Source organism: Rhinoraja longicauda, chromosome 4 (genome assembly GCF_053455715.1).
Source record: "Rhinoraja longicauda isolate Sanriku21f chromosome 4, sRhiLon1.1, whole genome shotgun sequence".
NCBI lineage: Eukaryota > Metazoa > Chordata > Chondrichthyes > Rajiformes > Arhynchobatidae > Rhinoraja > Rhinoraja longicauda.
In genome coordinates this window covers 2,792,561-2,818,117 of record NC_135956.1, presented here as the reverse complement: position 1 = coordinate 2,818,117, position 25,557 = coordinate 2,792,561, and positions in this window count along the sequence as shown.

Sequence of the window (25,557 nt, the reverse complement as noted above, 5' to 3'; positions counted from 1 at the left end):
AGTTGCTGGCAGTCCCGCTGAGTTACTCCAGGTCTTCGTGTTTGTCTTTGGAGAGACAAGAGACTGCAGATGCTGGGAACAAAGTGCTGGAGGTACTCAGCAGGTGAGACAGCACCTCGGACATAAAGCACAGAGGACCAGGACCAGGACTTTGGCCCACAATGCCTGTGCTGAACATGATGCCCAGTTGTACTAATCTCCTCTGTCTGCACATCATTCCTCCATTCCCTGCCTATTCCTCCATTCCCTGCAGGCCCTTCTAAAGCCTCTAAAATGCCACTACCATATCTGCCTCCACCACTAGAGTACAAAAAAACCCTTGCTCCATTAAACTTTGCCCCTCTCACTTTAACTTTAAAGTTACCTTAAGTCTTTCACATCTTCACCCTGGGGAAAAAGGTTCTGACCATCTACACTAAATATGCCCTCTCATAATTTAATATATTTCTATCAGATCTCTCCTCAACCTCCCACGCTCCGGAGAAATTATCACGGATATTATTGACTTCATTCCGATTTCAGATTTTCAGCTTCTACAGTGATTTCTTAATTTTTATATACTTTGGTGTAGTCACAAGTTGACAAGTTCTAGGAGCAGAATTAGGCCATTCGGCCCATCCAGTCCATTCCGCCATTCGATCACGGCTGACCTCTGCCTCCTAATCCCATTTTCCTCCCTTCGCCCCATAACCCTTGACACCCGTTCTAATCAAGAATTTGTCTATCTCTGCCTTAAAAATATCCACTGACTTGGCCTCCACTGCCCTCTGTGGCAATGAGTTCCACAGATTAACGACCCTCCGACTAAAGAAGTTCCTCCTCACCTCCTTTCTAAAAGAACGCCCTTTAATTCTGAGGCTGTGACCTCTGGTCCTAGACTCTCCCACCAGTGGAAACATCCTCTCCACATCCACTCTAAATATGCCTTTCATTATTCTGTAAGTTTCAATGAGGCCCCCCCTCAACCTTCTAAACTCCAGCGAGTACAGGCCCAGTGCCGTCAAACGGTCTTTTAGGTACATTGTGGGTTGAAGGCCCTGTTCTTGTGCTGTACTGTTCTATGTATCATAAGGGTCTAAACTGATTGAGAACACCCAAATGTTCAGTTGTCAGCTAGACTAGTGCAGGCAACAAACCCAATTTCAGTGGCAATTTGAAAAAACAATGGAAATTCTCTTTGACAGTGATGAACTGGGGTTTTTCTGTACCTTTTACAAACAGGAATGGAAGCAAACAGGGCAGACCTTTGAATGATGATGTTGATTAACAACCAGTGCATTGACATGCAAATTGTTACAGGCACAGACAGTCAAGTCATTTATTTTAACAAGTTCCAATGGATGCTTTTGACGGAAACTACTGTCCATCTGAAATCCTCACGTTGCAACACAACATGATGCCACTCAGCCTTGTAATAAACAATGAAAATAGGCCAACTTTAATGGGAAGAACTGGCTGCGGCAACTCAAACTAGATTGAAAGAGTGTTTTCTGTACTGATGCTTAAAAATCGCAAAGTTGATACAATTTTGAAAAAGCCCAGTGACATGTTCAAAGATACCTCCACCAGCATACAACACACACACACACACACACACACACACACACACACACACACACACACACACACACACACACACACACACACACACACACACACACACACACACACACACACACATATATCAAAGAGTGTGTAGCTGCTATTTTATGCTAAGTTTGAAAATGCCAATCCGTTTGCAGCCAATTTGCACCCTGCTCTCACCTTTACATGGTCCATCTCAGTTTGTTAGTTTGGGTTAGTTTAGAGATATCATATCATAATATCATATATATACAGCCGGAAACAGGCCTTTTCAGCCCTCCAAGTCCGTGCCGCCCAGCGAGCCCCGCACATTAACACTATCCTACACACACTAGGGACAATTTTTACATTTACCCAGTCAATTAACCTACATACCTGTACATCTTTGGAGTGTGGGAGGAAACCGAAGATCTCGGAGAAAACCCACGCAGGTCACGGGGAGAACGTACAAACTCCTTACAGTGCAGCACCCGTAGTCAGGATCGAACCTGAGTCTTACACCGTGGAAACAGGCACTTCGGCCCACCGAGTCCGCACCGACCAGCGATCCCCATACATTAACACTAGCGGCCATTTACACTTACATTGTTACATTTACATTTAGACCAAGCCAATTAACCTACAAACCTGCACATCATTGGAGTATGGGAGGAAAATAAAGAACTCAGAGAAAACTCAGGCGGTCACGGGAAGAACGTATAAACCTCATACAGACAGCACCCATAGTCAGGAGCGAACCCAGGTCTCTGGCGCTGTAAGCGCTGTAAGGCATCAACTCTACCACTGCACCACCTTTCCGTTGGTCTCCATCTCGGGGGATAGGATAAGAAAATAACTGCAGATGCTGGTACAAATCGATTTATTCACAAAATGCTGGAGTAACTCAGCAGGTCAGGCAGCATCTCGGGAGAGAAGGAATGGGTGACGTTTCGGGTCGAGACCCTTCTTCAAACTGATGTCGGGGGTGGGACAAAGGAAGGATATAGGTGGAGACAGGAAGATAGAGGGAGATCTGGGAAGGAGGAGGGGAAGGGAGGGACAGAGGAGCTATCTGAAGTTGGAGAAGTCGACGTTCATACCACCGGGCCGCAAACTGCCCAGGCGAAATATGAGGTGCTGCTCCTCCAATTTCCAGCGGGCCTCACTATGGCACTGGAGGAGGCCCATGACAGAGAGGTCAGACTGGGAATGGGAGGGGGAGTTAAAGTGCTGGGCCACCGGGAGATCAGTTGCGTTAATGCGGACCGAGCGCAGGTGTTCAGCGAAGCGATCGCCGAGCCTGCGCTTGGTTTCGCCGATATAGATAAGTTGACATCTAGAGCAGCGGATGCAATAGATGAGGTTGGAGGAGGTGCAGGTGAACCTCTGTCTCACCTGGAAAGAATGTTTGGGTCCTTTGATGGAGTTGAGGGGGGAGGTAAAGGGACAGGTGTTGCATCTCGTGCGGTTGCAAGGGAAAGTGCCCGGGGTTAGGGTGGTTTGGGTAGGAAGGGACGAGTGGACCAGGGAGTTGCGGAGGGAACGGTCTCTGCGGAACGCAGAGAGGGGAGGGGATGGGAAGATATGGCCAGTGGTGGGGTCCTGTTGTAGGTGACGGAAATGTTGGTGGATAATATGTTGGATCCGCTGGCTGGTGGGGTGGAAGGTGAGAACGAGGGGATCCTGTCCTTCTTGCGAGTGTGGGGATGGGGAGCAAGAGCGGAGCTGCGGGATGTAGAAGAGACCCTAGTGAGAGCCTCATCTATAATGGAGGAGGGGAAGCCCCGTTTTCTGAAAAACGAGGACATCTCGGAAGCCCTAGTGTGAAACACCTCATCCCGGGCGCAGATGCGGCGTAGACGGAGGATAGGATAGAATAACTACCAATACCCACAACAACCCCATGGACTTCCACTGCAAGGTTAATTATACTTGCTCTTACCTCACCTTCTATAAGGACCCAATTCCCTTCTCCCATTCCTCCATTCCTGCCGCATTAGCTCCTGCAACAATGCATCAAAGGTCATTCCTGATAGAACACAAATTCACTCTCACTCATGTATGCAGGGTTAATTCATAAGGTTCTGAGCTGCTGCAGACGTTCAATGAGATCATGGCTGATCATTCTCAATCAGCACCCCGTTCCTGCCTTCTCCTCTTACCCCCTGACTCCGCTATCCTTAAGAGCTCTATGTACTGCAGCACACGGAGCAGAACAGCCAGGTTCTGCAATAGCTTCTTCCCCCGAGCCATCAGACTCTTGAATCCCCAATAATCCACCGCCATTAGCGCAGTGGAGTCTTTTTTTATGTGTGAGTTGCTTATTTATTTTATTTGTATCTATTTTATTATTTTGCGTTACATTGTGAGCCAGATGCAATGGAATTGCATTCAAATATGCACTTGCCTGGTGTATAGTTTTGAATGACAATCATTTTTTTAAAATAATAATAATAATAAAATTTTAATTTTAATTTTAATTTTAATTAATTTTAATTAATTAATTCTCACTTGTCTGTGGCAAGGATAAAGGGGGGGGGGCCAGGGAGAACGTACAAACTCCGTGCAGACAGCACCCGTAGTTGGGATGGAACCTGGGTCTCCGGCGCTGCATTCGCTTTAAGGCAGCAACTCTACCGCTGAGCCACCGTGTATGTAATGATCTGCTGGCTAGCACGCAAAACAACGTTTTTCACTGATTCCCGGTACATGTGACAAGAGTAAATAAATAGTTAATGTTGTGAATCCAGGTTGCCCTGTGAGCGTGATTTACCACTCCAGGAATGTGCCGCAGACCCTGAAAACCCATGACAGCAGCACTGCCTCCTCTCTCCTCTATCGAGACGTATAAGATTATTAAGGGGTTGGACACGTTAGAGACGGGAAACATGTTCCCAATGTTGGGGGAGTCCAGAACCAGGGGCCACAGTTTAAGAATAAGGGGTAGGCCATTTAAAATTGAGATGAGGAAAAACTTTTTTAGTCAGAGAGTTGTGAATCTGTGGAATTCTCTGCCTCAGAAGGCATTTAAGAGAGAGCTAGATAGAGCTCTTAAGGATAGCGGAGTCAGGGGGTATGGGGAGAAGGCAGGAACGGGATACTGATTGAGAATGATCAGCCATGATCACAATGAATGGCGGTGCTGGCTCGAAGGGCCGAATGGCCTCCTCCTGCACCTATTGTCTATTGTCTATTCTGCTCCTATCACTTATGACCTCAAATAGAGAACTGAACAGTAGATACTATTTTGGCCCCTCAATCTTAGACCCAGTCTCTTTCCAATATGGTTTGTTCAAAATCGAATGGCTCTAGACTTTCTCCTAGTGGCCCGGGGGAGAGTTTGTACAATCCTGCTGCTTCTTCTCTAACCGAGATAAATTAATTGAAACCGATATGAGGATTACTCAAGAACATATCCACACCTTGCATAAGATCTCAGAAATAAAACCCCTTGACTCCCTCCCTGACCTTTAAGGCCATTTTAAAATATGCTATTGTTATTTTAACTGCTGTTGTCACCATCTATGCATTGTTGCCACTGCCTCATACGAGTGCTCTGATTATCAAAACAGCACTCCGGTCTCACGGTTGCTCCACAACACAGCATGCTTCAATATAACACAGATAACTCTTTCACACAACTCATGAATTTCTCCCTGTATGATGATGCTGATAAAACTGACAAACACTTTTCTTATTGTCCTCTTAGGACAAAAGGCGGGTTTGTGGGAAACATAGAAACATAGGTGCAGGAGTTGGCCGTTCGGCCCTTTGAGACAGCACCGCCATTCGATATGAACATGGCTGATCATCCAAGATCAGTAGCCCGTTCCTGCCTTCTCCCCATATCCCTTGATTCCGTTTAGCCCTGTCGAACTCTCTCTTGAATACATCCAGTGAATTGGCCTCCGCTGCCTTCAATGGCAGAGAATTCCACAGATTTACAACTCTCTGGGTGAAAAAGTATTTCCTCATCTCAGTCCTAAATAGCCTACCCCTTATTCTTAAACTGACCCCTGGTTCAGGACTCCCCCAACATGGGGAACATTCTTCCTGCATCTAGCCTGTCCAATCCCTTAAGAATGTTATATGTTTCTATAAGATCCCCTCTCATCCCGAGCTGTTCTTCCATTTTGTCTTTTAACAAGGGCAGCACTTCACTCCATGGGAATCAAACTATAGTCCAGTGAACGTACCCTTCAGACCTAGGCTAACCATATCTGGTACAGGCAGCCCATACAGTCAGAAACAGTCTGAAGAAGGGCCTCGACTAGAAACATCACCCACTCCTTCACTCCAGAGATGCTGCCTGTCCTGCTGAGTGACTCCAGCATTTTGTGCCTATCTTCAGTCAGAAACAAGTCTGCTGAACACAAAAGAAGAGCTTGTGAACTCAAGGTTACAACCAGACAGCCCTAACCACCCTACATAGACAAGGAAGCCTGTTTCTCAGTGGAAAATTACAGAATGCTCGATCACGATAGCTAACCTTGTGAACAGGCCTATGTGAGCAACCTTGCTTGTATGCTATAAAAAATTATATTAAAATACTGCGTGCTTCAGTGAATCTTCAGTGCAGCCCCTCGATTGACTGCTTTCCTCGTTTAGTTTAGTTTAGAGATACAGCGCAAATACAGGCCCTTCGGCCCACCGAGTCCGCACCGACCAACGATCCCCGCACATTAACACTATCCTACACACACTAGGGACAATTTACACTTATACCAAGTATACAAACCCAAGCCAATTAACCTACAAACCTGTACGTCTTTGGAGTGTGGGAGGAAACTGAAGAACTCGGAGAAAACCCACGCAGGTCACGGGGAGAACGTACAAACTCTGTGCAGACAGCACCCATGGTTGGGATGGAACCCGGGTCTCCGGCGCTGCAAGCGCTGTAAGGCGGCAACTCTACTTGCGAACAAAGTAGCTACAATTTGATAGTCACTCACGTCTCGTGTGAATTCTCCCAACACCATGGTTGATACGAGCCCTTTATTCCAGGGCTCTTTGTGTGCCAGGCCTCAGGATGCCAGTCTGGCATCTTCAACAATGATCCTTTAACATGGCTAAAAAATAGAAGCTTCTCATCGAAAATAGCACAGTCCCAGTGAAGGACACCTCTGACATGATGAGACCCCACACCATTTACATCGATTACAAAATACCTACGGCCCAATGGGTTTGTGCTGATATGATGTGCTAGGGCAAGGCCTCCACCATTCACTGTGGGCGGCACGGTGGCGCAGCGGTAGAGTTGCTGCCTTACAGCGAATGCAGCGCCGGAGACTCAGGTTCGATCCTGACTATGGGCGCCATCTGTACGGAGTTTGTACGTTCTCCCCGTGACCTGCGTGGGTTTTCTCCGAGATCTTCGGTTTCCTCCCACACTCCAAAGACAATAGACAATAGACAATAGGTGCAGGAGGAGGCCATTCGGCCCTTCGAGCCAGCACCACCATTCAATGTGATCATGGCTGATCATTCTCAATCAGTACCCCGTTCCTGCCTTCTCCCCATACCCCCTGACTCCGCTATCCTTAAGAGCTCTATCTAGCTCTCTCTTGAATGCATTCAGAGAATTGGCCCCCACTGCCTTCTGAGGCAGAGAATTCTACAGATTCACAACTCTCTGACTGAAAAGGTTTTTCCTCATCTCAGTTCTACAGGTATGTAGGTTAATTGACTGGGTAAATGTAAAAATTGTCCCTAGTGTGTGTAGGATAGTGTTAATGTGCGGGGATCGCTGGTCGGCGCGGACCCGGTGGGCCGAAGGGCTTGTTTCCGCGCGGTATCTCTAAATCTAAATCTAAACCTGACCCGAACAAACTTAATTAGCAGAGCCACTTTTTCTCTTTTTAATCAGCCTTTTGTCACCTGAAATGTAAAAGTATTTGATTAATAATGGAATCTTTGTTGCCTTGTGCAAGGAATGTAAATGCGAGTTTGAATACAATTGACATCACTGGGTTGAACACTTGGCACAATGTTGTGAGGAGATTGCCAGTTCTCTGTCAAGAGTCCAGTGGAGTTCATCCACGGGTCCAATCTGTTTAAGAATTTCTCAAATTTCAGTAAATCGTTACGTAGTTGCTTCGACAAATTAGATTAATTGCAATCCTAAAATCAGTGGGCCCTTACCTAGAGGGTGACAATGGACGAGTCGAGATCTGCTCTGCATGGTGTTGGCCCTATTAATTTAGATAATGACACTTGGCCTCCAATTTACAGCTCTGCTGTCAAGGTCCAGAGCACAATCTTGAGCCAGAGCTCCAAGCCTGGCACCAGCAATTGTATAATGACATTGCAAAATAAATTACAGCCAATTGTTCCCTCATTTAGTCTAAAGGCCAATTAATCTGCACACATTTTGTCTGATCAACTACGATATTGTTTTAGAGGAGGCCAATTATTCTTCCCCAGGCACAAGACATAACATTGCTGTATACTTTACCCATATCTAGGGTTGCCAACTGTCCCGTATTAGCCAGCACATCCCGTATATCGGGCTAAATTTGTTTGTCCCGTACGGGACCGCCCTTGTCCCGTATTAAGCCCGGGGGGGCCTGTAAGCCCGGACACTGTGGGCCCCGACACTGTAGGCCCTGATGTTGTAGGCCCGGGGGCCACTGTAGACCCGGACAGTGTAGGCCCGGACAGTGTAGGCCTGGAAGCAGTGGGCCCGGACGCTGTAGGCCCGGACACTGTAGGCCCGGGGCCGCTGTAGGCCTAGACAGTGTCGGCTAACAGAGTGTGTTCGGAGAGCGGGGCCGAGTGTGTTCGCCTAACGGAGGTTGCGTAGCAACTCGCCTCCCGGCCCGGGTGGCCGCCATTGGTGGAGCGGGAGCACGTGGCTGCTGCCTGGGTGAGGTCATGTGGGGCGCGGGTGGTGACATCACTTTTTCCCCCTTATTTGGGAGTTAGAAAGTTGGCAACCCTATCCATTACAGAGACAAGGCCAGAGACAGTGCAGGGTTAGGCCAGAGACAGTGCAGGGTTAGGCCAGAGACAGTGCAGGGTTAGGCCAGAGACAGTGCAGGGTTAGGCCCGAGACAGTGCAGGGTTAGGCCAGAGACAGTGCAGGGTTAGGCCAGAGACAGTGCAGGGTTAGGCCAGAGACAGTGCAGGGTTAGGCCAGAGACAGTGCAGGGTTAGGCCAGAGACAGTGCAGGGTTAGGCCAGAGACAGTGCAGGGTTAGGCCAGAGACAGTGCAGGGTTAGGCCAGAGACAGTGCAGGGTTAGGCCAGAGACAGTGCAGGGTTAGGCCAGAGACAGTGCAGGGTTAGGCCAGAGACAGTGCAGGGTTAGGCCAGTCTCACCAAACACTTGCAATGGAATGACGATAGCAGATCATGTAAGTGAAATAGTGCGCGACTATTATAAATTGATAAGCAGTATCCCAAATCTATTCTGGAAGTCATGGCATTGAAATGCACATTACCAAAGCTGATCTCGGCACTGGTTGAATGAGGAATATTCCAACACCCGTAATGATTTTGCTGAAACCACAAAGCACAGATTTTTCCTCTTAAAAGTAAATGGCTGAAAGGAGCATTATCTGCCATTATTCCTTTCAGTGAAACAGCTTAAATCAATGCCAGCGTGTTTAAAGAACGCTGTTGACACGATACACAAACATAGCCAAATATCACAGCGTTCAGTTCGCATAGAGATGACGATCAAAAAATTGCTTCATAGTGGTCACACAAAACGATCTCATCGGCAGAACTGGTGATATTGAGATGTGGCCAGCCAGCATTGTGTCTTGGGTGGTATTTTGTCAGGCTGGTGAACTGCTGAGCTTCCCCAGTGAAGATGATTTACATTTTTGAGGATGCTGCAATGGTCGTGAAGTTGGCGCCAAGATGGGCTCCCAACCCGAAACGCCGCCTGTCCATTCTCTCCACAAATGCTGCCGGACCCACTGGGTTCCTCCAGCACTGTGTGTTGCTCAAGATTTGACACCTATAGTTCCTCACGTCTCCAGTAAATTCAATCGCCTGGTTCGTAGGCTGTTGAAACGAAATTACACAGCGTCTCCACGACTGAAGGGGAACTGTCAAATGTGTCGGAAGGAACTGCAGATGCTGGTTTAAATGGAAGGTGGGCACAAAATGCTGGTGTAACTCAGCTGGACGGGCAGCATCTCTGGAGAGAAGGAATGCGTAACATTTTGGGTCTGGCTAAGTTTCCAATGAAACTTTTCCCCAACCTCATATTCTCCATTATGGCCTCTGGCAGTCCATTTAAGGATCACAGGCTAGAAAACATCAACGCTTGATGCAAGCCCACTTTAGCACTTGAGTTGGCCTGCCCAAGAGCATGGACAAATGGCCCAATGTCTGTTCCGGGCACAGACCCTGAACACATTTTACTGCCTTGAAGAATGTGATGGACAGCAGCTGTCCAATGTATAATGAGCTCAGATCTTGCCATATTAAATCATCTGTTTTCCATTTTGCCACAGAAAACATACGTTGTATTTTCAAATGATCATGTAACATCTTTGTGGAAGTATGTTTGCTTTTACATTTTGACTTAGATGTGCTTTCATGAGTAAGATGTAATATAATGCCTTTGTACATGATTTGTAATGTTGCATCATGTAATTAGGCAGATAAAATTGTTTATAAAACAAAAATAACCAATGACCGAGAAAACTGGCATTTAGAAATCTGCACACAATTTAATCCTCAAGTACCGCAGATGATTTCCAGTTTGTGAATCATCACCAGCCATTTCATTTATCATCAATCGTGTTTATTCTTGTGGTATCTGAAGGGTTTCTTGTGCTCTTTCTCACTGACAAAAGATTAAACCTAAGGGTTACCAATATTCAACTAATGGTAGTCGTGGTTGGTACATCATTGTATCTAAAGCCAGACCTTGTGGTATACATCTTATAATGCATCTTACAAGGTGAATTCTTATTCATACCTATCACTCTGCTTCCACTTAAATAAAAATAAACTGTGCAAATGTACATATTAAATTACATCAAATATTTATATGCAGACAATTATAAACTAGGTTGTATATTTACAAGCAAGTATATGTAGTTTTCCATAAAAAGGAATTCATTTAATTTAAGTGTTTCTTTAACTTCTGGGACCTCTTCAATGCAAAAGTGCCTTCATCAGCAATGCCTCTGCAATTGTCCTGCCTTTTGCTCCAGTCAGACATGCTTCATTTAATCATTTCTGGGCTTTGATCCATATCTTTCCCAACGATGGTTATAGCACTGAAACAATCCTGTAACTCAATCCTGTAACTTCTAAACTTTATGCTCTTGATCACCATCTACCTAACTTGATCTACACATGAACTTTTCAATATATGTCATCTTTCTTCACCATGTAGTTCCAGACTGCTGGGATATTTCTCCCGACAACTCCATGGACAAGTGGTAGGAGCTTTCTCATCCGAAAACTATCTCTCCAACCTTTCAACTTCTGGTTCTTCTTACGTTCTGCCACAGAGTTTTTTGAATCAGATTGCATCAATCTCAACTATTTCCCCAGCCAGTAACCTATTAGCATTGCAGCCAAAGGACACCCTGTGTGACGCCAAGCAGGGTAGTCCTGTGTAGAAGCAGAAACAACATTGGTTATCTCCCGGTGGCCGAGAACTTCAACTCCCCCTCCCATTCCCAGTCTGACCTTTCTGTCATGGGCCTCCTCCAGTGCCATAGTGAGGCCCACCGGAAATTGGAGGAACAGCACCTCATATTTCGCCTGGGCAGCTTGCAGCCCAGTGGTATGAACATTGAGTTCTCCAACTTTAGATAGTTCCTCTGTCCCTCTCTTCCCCTCCCCCTTCCCAGTTCTCCCTCTATCTTCCTGTCTCCATCTATATCCTTCCTCTGTCCCTGACATCAGTCTGAAGAAGGGTCTTGACCCGAAACGTCACCCATTCCTTCTCTCCTGAGATGCTGCCTGACCTGCTGAGTTACTCCAGCATTTTGTGAATAAATACCTTCGATTTGTACCAGCATCTGCAGTTATTGTCTTATACTATCAGTTGACAACTTATGAGTCACTGGGACCTCTCGTCCAATAATTTTGCTTCCTTCACCATGCAGGTAGAATATTAGATTTCTGCATTGGGTGCTTTATGGAATGGGTACAAAAGAACATTCTAGATTTCATCGGACCCAAAGGATGTGACAAACTGTGCTGACCTGAATGGGAAGAAAATTCATCAGGGAGGCCCTGGGTCACAAAAACCGATCCCAAAGCTCCCAATGCTTGTTCCGTAATGTGCATGACTCACACGGCACTTACACCCAATGCCGCCATCAGCCAGCCTGAGGCATCTCCCATTTCCAGCTGGAAGAGGTCAACACAGAGCCGCTCAAAGTGGTGAATCAGCCACCTCCACATTTGCTCTTACAATAAGCAGGACCTCAAGTCTTCATTGGCCTGATCAACCCCTGTTCAATCACCTCTGGTCACTGGCTTCTTGCCCCCTATATTCTGAAGAGAGACATCCTTAGGCACACACACTTGTGCTGCCCTTGGGATGCCCACTCCCTGGACCAACTTCAGGCCATCTTTACTCACTGGCAGCACCTGCCACCTCCTCCAGAAATGTCCCATCTCCATTCCCACTGCCACCTCTCAGAATCTCCACCCCACCAAGATACATGGATCACATGGATAGGACAGGCTTGGAGGGATGTGGGCCAAATGAGGGCAGGTGGGACTCACGTAGCTGGGACATGTAGGCTGGTGTGGGCAAGTTCGGCTGAAGGACCTGTTTCCACACCGTAGCACTCTATTACAATAGACAATAGACAATAGGTGCAGGAGGAGGCCATTCGGCCCTTCGAGCCAGCACCGCCATTCAATGTGATCATGGCTGATCATTCTCAATCAGTACCCCGTTCCTGCCTTCTCCCCATACCCCCTGACTCTGCTATCCTTAAGAGCTCTATCTAACTCTCTCTTGAATGCATTCAGAGAATTGGCCTCCACTGCCTTCTGAGGCAGAGAATTCCATAGATTTCCACAGATATTACTCTATATATTCAAATGGCTAAGCCAAAGGAGCTGGCAATCTCTTCTGGTGTCACCAGGAAGTTGCCAACAATGACTTATAATAGAAGAATGGCCAATTTCAAATCTTATGTTGTGCCCTCAAAGGCAGCTGACAGAAATTCACTGCAACGTTACTCTTCAACATGTGGTACTCATTGGAGTAATACGGATGCAAGAGCAAAATGGCCCATAGTCACACATTTGCAGCTACCATCAGTGTTGCAGTTAGGGTTGCCAACTGTCCTGTATTAGCCAGGACATCCCGTATTTTGGGCTAAATTGATTTGTCCCGTACGGGACTGCCCTTGTCCTGTATTAGGCCTGGACGGCGCTGTAGGCCCGGACACCATAGGCCCAGACATTGTATGCCTGGGGGCTGCAGCAGTCCCGGACAGTGTAGGCCCGGGCACCGCCTAATGGAGGTTGTGCAGCAACCCGCCTCCCGGCCCAGGCGGCCGCCATTGGTGGAGCAGGAGCACGTGGCCACTGGCTGGGTGAGGTCACGTGGGGCGCTGGGGGGTGATGTCACCTTGTCACTTATTTGGGGGTGAGGAAGTTGGCAACCCTAGCTGCAGCTAACCTTTGCAGAAAAATTGATTTTGCAGTGGTTTAAGGTCCATGACCAGAGTGAAAGGCTTGCCAATAAGAAACGTCTAAAATCAAGTACCTCTAAGGTAAGGACTGGGATCATTGTTTCAATCTGTGCATCTTTTATCACTGGAGGTAAGTGTGCAGAAAGTGAACACAATGAAAAGCTGGTGGCTGCTTGCACAATGTGTGTGGTAACGCTAATTACCCAATCATTAAAGGCATTGGAAGGCAGCTGTAATAGTTCCTGCGAATCATGATGTCAAGTCAAGTCAAGTCAAATTTATTTGTCACATACACATACTCGATGTGCAGTGAAATGAAAGTGGCAATGCCTGTGGGTTGTGCACAAAAATAATTACAGTTACAGCATATAAATAAAGTTAATAAGTTACTAAACATAGCACAAAAAGTGTCGACAAAAATTTAGTCTCTGGAGTTATCAAAGTTGACAGTCCTGATGGCCTGTGGGAAGAAGCTCCGTCTCATCCTCTCCGTTTTCACAGCGTGACAGCGGAGGCGTTTGCCTGACCGTAGCATCTGGAACAGTCCGTTACTGGGGTGGCAGGTGTCCCTCATGATCTTGCTTGCTCTGGATCTGCTCCTCCTGATGTATAGGTCCTGCAGGGGGACGAGTGTAGTTCCCATGGTGCGTTCTGCCGAACGCACTACTCTCTGCAGGGCCATCCTGTCCTGGGCAGAGCTGTTCCCAAACCAGACTGTAATGTTGCCGGACAGGATGCTCTCTACAGCCCCAGAGTAGAAGCAATGAAGGATCCTCAGCGACACTCTGAATTTCCTCAGTTGTCTAAGGTGGTAAAGGCACTGCTTAGCCTTACCCACCAGTGCGGCAATGTGCGTTGCCCACGTCAGATCCTCTGCAATGCGGACTCCCAAGTATTTGAAACTGCTCACCCTATCCACAATAGACCCATTTATCTCCAGTGGCGTGTACATCCTTGGATGTTTAGCCGTTCTGAAGTCCACAATCAGCTCCTTTGTTTTAGTGACATTCAAGAGGAGGCTATTGTCCTGACACCAGAGTGCCAGATCAGCCACCTCCTCCCGGTAGGCCTTCTCATCGTTGTTGGAGATCCGGCCCACCACCACAGTGTCATCAGCAAACTTGATGATGGAGTTTGAGCTGAACCTGGCCCTACAGTCATGTGTGTACAGGGAGTACAGTAGGGGGCTAAGGACGCAGCCCTGGGGGGATCCTATGTTCAGGGTGAGGGAGTTAGATGTGTGTTCCCCCATCCTGACCACTTGGGGCCTGGCAGTGAGAAAGTCCAGGACCCAGGCACACAGAGGGGTGCTAAGCCCCAGTTCCAGCAGCTTCTCAACCAATCTGCTGGGGACTATTGTGTTGAATGCTGAACTAAAGTCAATGAACAGCATCCTCACATAGCCCCCCTGGCTATGATTCAGGACTACATTCCCGTTCCATGTCCCTCCTCGCCCGCCCACAGCCCCGGGGGACACTCCCCGGCTGGCAATGTGTCCACGGATCGCCAATTGGGGGAGGGTGGCCGCGACCACAGGAGAGGTTTCCACCCAATGGGGATTGCCGCGCCCGCAGCAGAGGTTTGGACCCAGTGGGTCCACACCCACCTAGTGTACAACAAGACCAAGACAGAACCCACCACCACAATACAAGACAAACAATAAACCATTATACAACCATCTTACACTCCTTGTCAAGGATGCATTCAACCCCCTGCGTTGCCCGGAAATCCCCCAGGGTGCCCGTGGACAGCGCGTAGTCCCTCTCTAACCCCACCGGGCGCGGATGTAACCCCGGAAAAGGGGCAGGCAGCCGACTCGGGCAGAGCCCTCTTCCGCCTGGCGCTGTGACTCGTGGACGGCCAGCTTGGCCAGGCCCAGGAGCAACCCAACCCAACCAGGACATCTTCAGCACCACCACAAGAGGAGCATTGGCGTGGTGCAAGTAATTCAGGAGCTAATGATCTGGAGTCAGGGGTTCACATCACACCATGGCCACTGGGAGATTTAAATTCAGTTACTGCAATAAATCTGGTACGAGCAGTATCTGTAGGATTACCGCAAACGTACCATAGAAGCCCCACAGCTTCACGAACGTCCTGCGGGGGAGAAAAGCTACCACACTCTCCTGGTCTAAAGACTCCAAACATACAGACATTGATTTGTAACTGCCTAGAAGGTGACCTAACAAGGCCAAGCATTGTCCAGAAGACAGCTCACTACCACTCTCCCAAGAGCAGTTGGGAATAGGCAATGAGTGCTGGACTTGTCCACGATGCCCACATTCTGTGAATGAATAATAAATAAGAGGTGGGTTGGTCTGTCGTTATCCAAAGGACTGAAAGCCAAAAAGTCCAAAAATCTGGTTTGCTTGTTACCAGCAAATGCAGAGTGGGGGCCAGGAGAATGGAAAGGCTGAGTGATACACATAAAAGCAAGGAAACACCTCAGGCAATCTATGTACTAAAGCTCTCGCTTGTTTGTTTGTTCCTGAACTACAGCCAAAACGGTACATGATAGCGCGACAATTTTAGGCCCACCTTACTCACCGTCATCCCTTTGGTGCTAATGGAAGAAGTTTAATTGAAATCGGTGTTATATTTTTTAAGTTATTCACATTTTAAAGTTTAAATCTGTCTCCCAGGGAGGGAGGGGGAGGGAGGAGGGAGAGGGAGGGAGGAGGAGGGAGGGGGTGGAGTGAGGGAGGGGGAGGAGGAGGGAGGATAAGGAGTGTTGAGGGGGATGGAGTGGGGGGAAGGGGAGAAGGTTGGGGGGGAGGGGGACAAGGGAGGGAGGGGGAGAGGGGAGGGAGGGGTGAGAGGGGAGGGGGAGTTGGGGGGAGAGAGGGGAGGGGGAGGGGGGGAGTGGGGGGGAGAGAGGTGGGGAGGGGGGAGTGGGGGGGAGAGAGGTGGGGAGGGGGGGAGTGGGGGGGGGAGAGGGGAGGGAGGTGTGAGAGGGGAGGGGGAGTGGGGGGGGAGAGGGGAGGGGGAGGGGGGAGTGGGGGGAGAGAGATGGGGAAGGGGGGAGTGGGGGGAGAGGGGGGAGAGAGGTGGGGAGGGGGGGGAGTGGGGGGGAGAGGGCAGGGGGCAGGGGGGGAGGGAGGTGGGGAAGGGGGGAGTGGGGGGAGAGGGGGGAGAGAGGTGGGGAGGGGGGGAGTGGGGGGGAGAGCGCAGGGGGCAGGGGAGGAGAGGGCGCTGCAGGAGAGGTTTGGGCCCAACGGGTCCACTTGGTCTAGTTAAATATAAAAATAGAGATTAGGTGTGGAGAAAAATTCAAATCAAATAAGGGAACTTATAAATGTTTCATAACATGGGGAATTGCAAAAAAACAAGTTGCAGAAGGAACAGAAGGGAAAAATCGTACAGGTTTGTAGGTTAATTGTAAAAGATATAAAAGTGTAAAAGTAAAATTGTCCCCAGTGTGTGTAGGATAGTGTAAATGTGCAGGGATCGCTGGGCGGTGGCTGACGAGCCTGTTTCCGCACTGTATCTCTAAACTATACTCAAATAATGAAACAAAGGTGTTAACATATCTTGACCCGAAAATATTTTTGAAGTACATCTTCACAATGTTACCAAGAGGAAAACAGAGATTTCCCGCTGTTTGAGTGGGTTTATATCATATATCATATATATACAGCCGGAAACAGGCCTTTTTGGCCCATCAAGTCCGTGCCGCCCAGCGATCCCCGTACATTAACACTATCCTACACCCACTAGGGACAATTTTTACATTTACCCAGCCAATTAACCTACATACCTGTACGTCTTTGGGTTTACTGCAGCTGCTTGTTCATTATTGCAGTGTATGAAATAAAAGCATTCTCAGTGTTGGGTCTGAAGAGAGAGCACAGCAACTAAACAATTTATTCCGTCACCTTCTACCGCTGTATTTCTAAATATTGCAGCTCCAGATGTGGAAAACAGACAGATGTGGGAAACAGACAGATGTGGGACCTGAAGTTCAAAGACTGAGATTTCTGCAAACACTACATGGATTATAGACACAAAATGCTGGAGTAACTCAGCGGGTCAGGCAGCATCTCGGGAGTGAAGGAATGGGTGAGGTTTCGGGTCGAGACCCTTCAATCAGTCTGAAGAATGGTCTTGACCCCTAAACGTCACCCATTCCTTCTCTCCAAAGATGCTGCCTGACCCGCTGAGTTACTCCAGCATTTTGTGTCTACCTTCTATTTAAACCAGCATCTGCAGTTTTTTTTCCTACATGGATTATATTCTGTTACACTTTCAAGTTTTCAGGCTGTTCACAAAAATATTAAATATGTATATATTTGTCTAGAAATTCATCATAGCAGAACGTAACTGAAATGCAGAAGTCCGACACTCAGCCGCTGATATATAGTCATAGAGTGATACAGTGTGGAAACCGGCCCTTCGGCCCAACTCGTCTATACTGGCCAACAATGTCCCAGCTACCCTAGTCCCACTTGCCTGCGCTTGGTCCATATCCCTCCAAACCTTTCCTATCCATGTACCTGTCTAACTGTTTCTTAGTACCAGCCTCAACCACCTCCTCTGGCAGCTTGTTCCATATACCCACCACCCTCTGTGTGAAAAAGTTAGCACTCGGATTCCTATTAAATCTTTTCCCCTTCACCTTGAACCTATGTCCTCTGGTCCACGATTCCCCTACTCTGGGCAAACGATTCTGTGCATCTACCCGATCTATTCCTCTCATGATTTTGTATACCACTATAAGATCACCCCTCATCCTCCTGCGCTCCATGGAATAGAGACCCAGCCCTTTTAACCTCTCCCTACAGCTCACACCCTCTAGTCCTGGCAACATCCTTGTAAATCTTTTCGGAACCCTTTCAAGCTTGACAATATCTTTCCTATAACATGGAGCCCAGAACTGAACACAATATTCTAAATGCGGTCTCACTAACGTCTTATACAACTGTCACATGACCTCCTAACATTTATACTCAATACTCTGACTGATGAAGGCCAAAGTGCCAAAAGCCTTTTTGACCACCTTATCCACCTAATACTTCACCTTCAAGGAAACATGCACCTGTACTCCTAGATCCCTCTGCTCTACAACACTTCCCAGAGGCCTACCATTTACTGTGTAAGTCCTGCCCTTGTTCGACGTCCCAAAATGCAACACCTCACACTTCTCTGTATTAAATTCCATCAACCATTCCTCCGCCCACCTGGCCAATCGATCCAGAACCTGCTGCAATCCTTCACAACCATCTTCACTATCTGCAAAACCACTCACTTTTATATCATCAGCAAACTTGCTAATCTTGCTAATGTATGTTCTCATCCAAATCATTGATGTAGATGACAAACAGCATTGAACCCTGAGGCACACCACTAGTCAAAGGGCTCCAGTCTGAGAAGCAACCTTCCACCATCACCCTCTGCTTCCTTCCATAAAGCCAGTTTTCTATCCATTCAACTATCTCTCCATGGATCCCATGCGATCTAACCTTCCAGAGCAGCCTACCATGTGGAACCTTGTCGAATGCCTTACTGAAGTCCATGTACACAACATCTACAGCTCTGCCCTCATCGACCTTTTTGGTCACGTCTTCAGAAAACACAATCAGATTTGTGAGACACGACCTCCCACATACAAAACCACGCTGACTGTCCCTAATCAGCCCTTGCCCATCCAAATGCCTGTATAACCTGTCCCTCAGAATACTATCCAGCAACTTACCAACTACAGATGTTAAGCTCACTGGCCTATAGTTCCCAGCATTTTCCCTGCAGCCCTTCTTGAATAGAGGCACACCATTTGCCACCCTCCAGTCTTCCGGCACCTCTCCTGTATTTAAGGACGACTCGTAAATTTCAACCAGGGCTCCCGCATTTTCCTCTCTAGTTTCCCGCAATGTCCTTGGATATATCGGATCAGGCCCTGGAGATGTGTCTACCTTCATACACGACAGTACCTTCAGTACTTCTTTGACAGTAACCCTGACTGCTCTCAAGACACTTCCAGTGACTGCCCCAATTTCCTCCGTCCTACTGTCTTTCTCCTCGGTAAATACATCACCTGTGGCTCCACACAGACTGACCGCTTTGATTCCTGAGAGGTCCCACTCTCTTTCCAGTTACCCTTTCCCCCCTTATGTATTTATAAAATCTTTTGTGATTGTCCTTAATGCAACCCGCCAGAGCTTTCTCCTGCCCCCTTTTTGCCCTTCTGTTTTCCTTTTTTAGTTTACTCCTAAGTTCCCGAAACTCCTACAGGGATGCACTTGATCCCAGCTGCCAATACCTGTCCCATGCATCCTCCTTGTTTTTGACTAACGTCCCAATTTCCCTCGTCAGCCAAGCTTCCTTACGTTTGCCTGCTTTGCCCTTCACTCTAACGGGCACGTACACATCCTGAGCTTTCTTCAGTACATTTTGAAAAACATCCCACTTGGCCAATGTTCCTTTCCTCTCTAATAACCTGCTCCAGTCAACTTGAGCGAGACCTTCTCTCATCCCCTCAAAGTTGGTCTTACCCCAGTTGAACATTTTAACACGTGGATCCTCTCTGTCCCGATCCATAACTATCTTAAACCTAATCGAACTGTGGTCACTGGTCCCAAAAGGCTCCTCCACAAACACTTCATGAACTTGCCCTTCCCAATTTCCCAATACTAATAATAATAATAATGCATTACATTTATATAGCGCTTTTCAAACACTCAAAGACGCTTTACAGGGATTTCTAGAACATGGAGAAGTGAATAAATAGATAAATAAGTAAACGAACAGAGAAAGGAGACAGAAGGTGAGGTGACCTTCAGTGGTTGAAGGCAGTGCTGAACAGGTGAGACTTCAGTGATGTTTTGAATGTGGTGAGTGAGGAGGAGTCTCTGACGGTTTGGGGTAGTGAGTTCCAGAGGGTGGGAGCAGCGATGGAGAAAGCCCTGTCCCCCCAGGATCTGAGTTTGGTCCGGATCGGGGGGATAGGAGATTTGCAGCAGCAGAGCGGAGGGTGCAGGTGGGAGTGTGCCTGTGGAGGAGGTCAGTCAGGTACGATGGGGCCAGGTTATGGAGGGCTTTGTAGGTCATGAGGAGGATTTTGTATTGGATTCTCTGGGGGATGGGGAGCCAGTGGAGTTTATAAAGGACGGGGGTGATATGGTCACGGATCGGGGAGTGGGTGAGTAGACGGGCAGCGGAGTTTTGAATGTATTGAAGTTTACTGATGATTTTTGAGGGTGAGCCATAGAGGAGGCTGTTGCAGTAGTCCAGACGGGAGGTGATGAAGGCGTGGATGAGGGTTTCTGCAGCTGTGAAGGAGAGGGATGGACGGAGACGGGCAATGTTTTTGAGGTGGAAGAAGGCTGTCTTTGTGATGTGTTTGATGTGTTTGTCGAAGGAGAGGGTTTGATCAAAGATTATTCCAAGATTCCGGATGTGAGGGGAGGAGGATACTGGGAGACCATCAAAATTGAGGATGAAGTTTTGGGTGGATTTGGTGAGCGTTTTTGGACCAATGATGATGATTTCAGATTTGGATCAATACTAGATCCAGCGTTGCCCTCTCACCTGTGGGGGAATCCACATACTGAGTAAGAAAACTCTCCTGAACACTTGTGAGGAATTACAGCCCATCTAAACCCTTCACACTATGATTTCCCAGTCTCTATTGGGAAAGTTAAAATCCACCACCACAACAACCTTATTTGACCTGCAGCTGTCTGCAATCTCCCAGCACATTTGCTCTTCTAATTCCCATTGATTATTCGGGGGTCTGTAGTACACCCCCAACAAGGTGACCATCCATTTCTTGTTCCTCAGCTCCACCCATATCACCTCACTAGACGAACCGTCCGTAATGTCACCTCTGAACACAGCCGTGACGTCCTCCTTAACCAACAATGCAACCCCCCCTCCTCTTTTCTCCTCACCCCTGTCTCTCCTGAAGCTCCTGTACCCCAGAACATTGAGCTGCCAGTCCTGCCCCTCCCTTAATGGAGTGGATGCATAACACTTTCAATTAAGATACTTTCAGTGCCCCAGCAGCAAATAAATAATTCTTTAGCCATACAAACTCTTTGGATGTCACCAAAATATGAAACAAAATTCCACTTAGCTACTCCTCGTTCATTCACGGAGCTGAGAATGCCTGCTGGTGGATAGGGGTGAAGAAAATGGCGGCTCTCACAACATTTATAAATTATCCAGACAAGCTTTTTAATCGCCAAAGTTTAAAAGCTTATAGTCCATGTTCTGATCAATAGGATCAGAGCAGATGGATGCTTTGATAATCCAGAGAGACATGGTGGGGTGGAAGGACCTGCTTCTGCACTGTGAGACCCCATAATACCCAGGATAGTGAGGAGTCTCCCCAGAGTAGAGATGGGGACAAACTTCAGGCTCAAAAAGTGCAAGTGCTTCTGATGAAGAATTCCAGGGCAGAAATGCATATAGACAATAGACAATAGACAATAGACAATAGACAATAGGTGCAGGAGGAGGCCATTCGGCCCTTCGAGCAAGCACCGCCATTCAATGTGATCATGGCTGATCATTCTCAATCAGTACCCCGTTCCTGCCTTCTCCCCATACCCCCTGACTCCGCTATCTTTAAGAGCTCTATCCAGCTCTCTCTTGAATGCATCCAGAGAACTGGCCTCCACTGCCTTCTGAGGCAGAGAATTCCACAGATTCACAACTCTCTGACTGAAAAAGTTTTTCCTCATCTCAGTTCTAAATGGCCGACCCCTTATTCTTAAACTGCGGCCCCTTGTTCTGGACTCCCCCAACATTGGGAACATGTTTCCTGCCTCGAACGTGTCCAACCCCTTAATAATCTTATACGTTTCGATAAGATCTCCTCTCATCCTTCTAAATTCCAGTGTATACAAGCCATTCCGAACAAACCTCAGTGCTGTTCACAGTTGGAAGTGAGAAACTGACAAAAAATGCGCCAGATTTCATTGAAGAAGGGTCTCGATCTGAAACGTCACCTTTTCCTTTTCTTCAGAGATGCAGCCTGACCCAGTCAGTTACTCCAGCTTGTTGTGTCTACCTCCAGATTTCATCGTCTGAGATGGGTTCATCACAACCATGGCAACAGTTTCTGTATCAGAAGGAGTTTCACAAAGTTAAACCCACACTTGGACAAAAATCAGCTCAACAAAGCCTTGGGTGAGAACATTTCAGTTGGGTAAACTCATTGCAAAATGCACCAGGGGAGATGCCCCAGCATTTTAATATCGTTTCGCTTTGGTCAAAATTCACTTTATAAATACCATACCATCATCAACTCAGCAAGGAACATTTATTTACTGTGATCCCGCACAAAATTCTTCTTTAAAAAAAATAATCAACTTGTTGTTCATGCCTTTGGGGTGGAAGTGTTGTGAAAGAAGCTTGTGTTCTGGGCCAACGTTAAAACTCCAGCTCTAGTACATCCACTTGTAAACACTTTGCTGTCCAAATAGAACATGCAGAGAGAATAATGTACATATCATGCATTGTCCATGAGGAACTTGAACAATGTGGTGACATTGTCCTTTCATGGGACCCCCAATATGTATGTACCCATAGGCATAAAGTTACCATTCATTCTCAATTCAATTAGCCACTCTCAGCTCGTGAGTGATTCACACTGTGTGTAGATTGCCATAGAAAATAATAAAACCCTTACCCTTCAGCTGGTTGGATTGGATTGGGGAAGAAATTGTCCTCCAGGTGATACGTCTTTTAAAATGATATACAGGCTACCTTATCTAGAATGAGATCAGGGACTCTCATTTTTCTTGTTTATATGTCTGACCACACTAAACATGGTAGTACCAATTGAAAAACTCTGATGAAAAATTAACAACCTGAATTATTAACACAAGTGCTGCTAGCCATCCATCTAGGCAGGGCCGTCTTAACGCATGGGCCTGATGGGCACTTGCCCGGGGCCCCACCAGCGATATGTTTCATTTTATCGACCATTTACATTTTTATTCCTGTGAGTAGTTGTCGTAGAGGCCCCCAGTACACTGCTTTGCCCGGGGCCCATAATGCTGTAAAGACGGCCCTGCATCCAGGTTATTCCAGCATTTTCCATTTTTCTCACAGCAGTATTAAAATCTTTTTTGTCCACTTTCTCATTGCTAAAATGGAATCCTGGGCACATTTGTTTTCATTGTTGAAACAAATAACATGAATGTCATTATTAAATCAACTTGGCGCAGTGGCAGAGTTGCTGCCTTACAGCGAATGCAGCGCTGGAGATTCAGGTTCGATCCTAACTACGGGTGCCGTCTGTACGGAGTTTGTACGTTCTCCCCGTGACCTGCGTGGGTTTTCTCCGAGATCTTTGGTTTCCTCCCACACTCCAAAGACGTGCAGGTTTGTAGGTTAATTGGCTGGGTAAATGTAAAAATTGTCCCTAGTGTGTGTAGGATAGTGTTAATGTGTGGGGATCGCTGGGCAGCGCGGACTCGGTGGGCCGAAGGGGCCTGTTTCTGCGCTGTGTCTCTAAATCTAAATCTAAAAACTTCTTGATTAGTACGGGTGTCAGAGGTTATGGGGAGAAGGCAGGGGAATGGGGTTAGGAGGGAGAGACAGATCAGCCACGATTAAATGGCGGAGTAGACTTGATGGGCCGAATGGCCTAATTCTTATGACCTCATGACCAAAGCTACTGTTAAAATCTGCAGTGAAAATAGTACATGCCGGCAACACTTCACTGGGTCCAGCAGAACATACACAGAAAAAAAAAGACAACTTCAATTTTATTCAAACTCAATATTTTACATTCTAAATATATCTACCATCTGCATAGTTTCTTGGAATACAGTCAGCAGGCTCTGCTTCAGAACAACGTTGTGTATCTGCATGTAACTTGGGAGGACGGACGCTTGTTATTCGCTGGCAGTTGACTGTTCTTTCAAGGGGCTAGTGTCCCATAGAAACATAGAAAATAGGTGCAGGAGTAGGCCATTCGGCCCTTAGAGCCTGCACCGCCATTCAATATGATCATGGCTGATCATCCAACTCAGTATCCCGTACCTGCCTTCTCTCCATACCCCCTGATCCCTTTAGCCACAAGGGCCACATCTAACTCCCTCTTAAATATAGCCAATGAACTGGCCTCAACTACCTTTTGTGGCAGAGAATTCCACAGATTCACCACTCTCTGTGTGAAAAAAAACTTTCTCATCTCGGTCCTAAAAGACTTCCCCCTTATCCTTAAACTGTGACCCCTTGTTCTGGACTTTCTCAACATCGGGAACAATCTTCCTGCATCTAGCCTGTCCAACCCCTTAAGAATTTTGTAAGTTTCTATAAGATCCCCCCTCAATCTTCTAAATTCCAGTGAGTACAAGCCGAGTCTATCCAGTCTTTCTTCATATGAAAGTCCTGCCATCCCAGGAATCAATCTAGTGAACCTTCTCTGTACTCCCTCTATGGCAAGAATGTCTTTCCTCAGATTAGGAGACCAAAACTGTACGCAATACTCCAGGTGTGGTCTCACATACTCCAGGTGTGGTCTCACATACTCCAGGTGTGGTCTCCCATGTTGACTAATGCAGTGTTTTGTACAATGCCTTATTCTCCATTAATCAGCTAAGAATTGTGCAGAGTAACCAAGTCAATTACAATGAAACAGACGGAAAATTAGCCCTCCTGGGGAATCTGTGATGCCTCAAGTTTGGAATATTGAAAATTATTCACGAATGTTATGTACAGCAGTGAATGGGGTTCAATGAAAACAAGAAAACAGAGTGAATGAATGTTTACACACCACAACCAACGACTCAAAAATATCATCTAAAACAATGACACTATTACAATTATGAGGTGGCACATGCTGACTGTGCACACTATACAAGAAGACTTTAGAAAATGTGTGAATTTTTATGATGTTCTGATGTTGCATTTCGTAGTGTTTTGGAACATTGCACCAATGGTCAACAGTGAAAATCCATCGGGGTGAGTTGTGCAGATTAGAGGCAGTGGAAAAAACTTTGGTGAGTCATCTGGAGTCCAAGAGTAGAGGAGTGTCTTGCGAGGTTTCTCCAACATTATGACCAGGGTCTCGATCCGAAACGTCACCCATTCCTTCTCTCCAGAGATGCTGCCTATCCCGCTGAGTTACTCCAGCATTTTGTGTCCACCTTTGGTTTAAACCAGCATCTGCAGTTCCTTCCTACACATTATGACAAGGTCTCGTCCCTGGGTTCCACATCAATCAGACCTGGCTCTGGATCCAAAACTCCATTGATTTCAATGGGGATTCCAAGGCTGCCATTTCAGAAGCAAAATGCCAGGGCAAGAGTTTATAAGTTACTAGACGGGCATAGACCCGTTGGGACCAAATCTCTCCTGCGGGCGCGGCAACCCCTCCCCCCCAAGTGACGATCCGTGGACCTGTTGC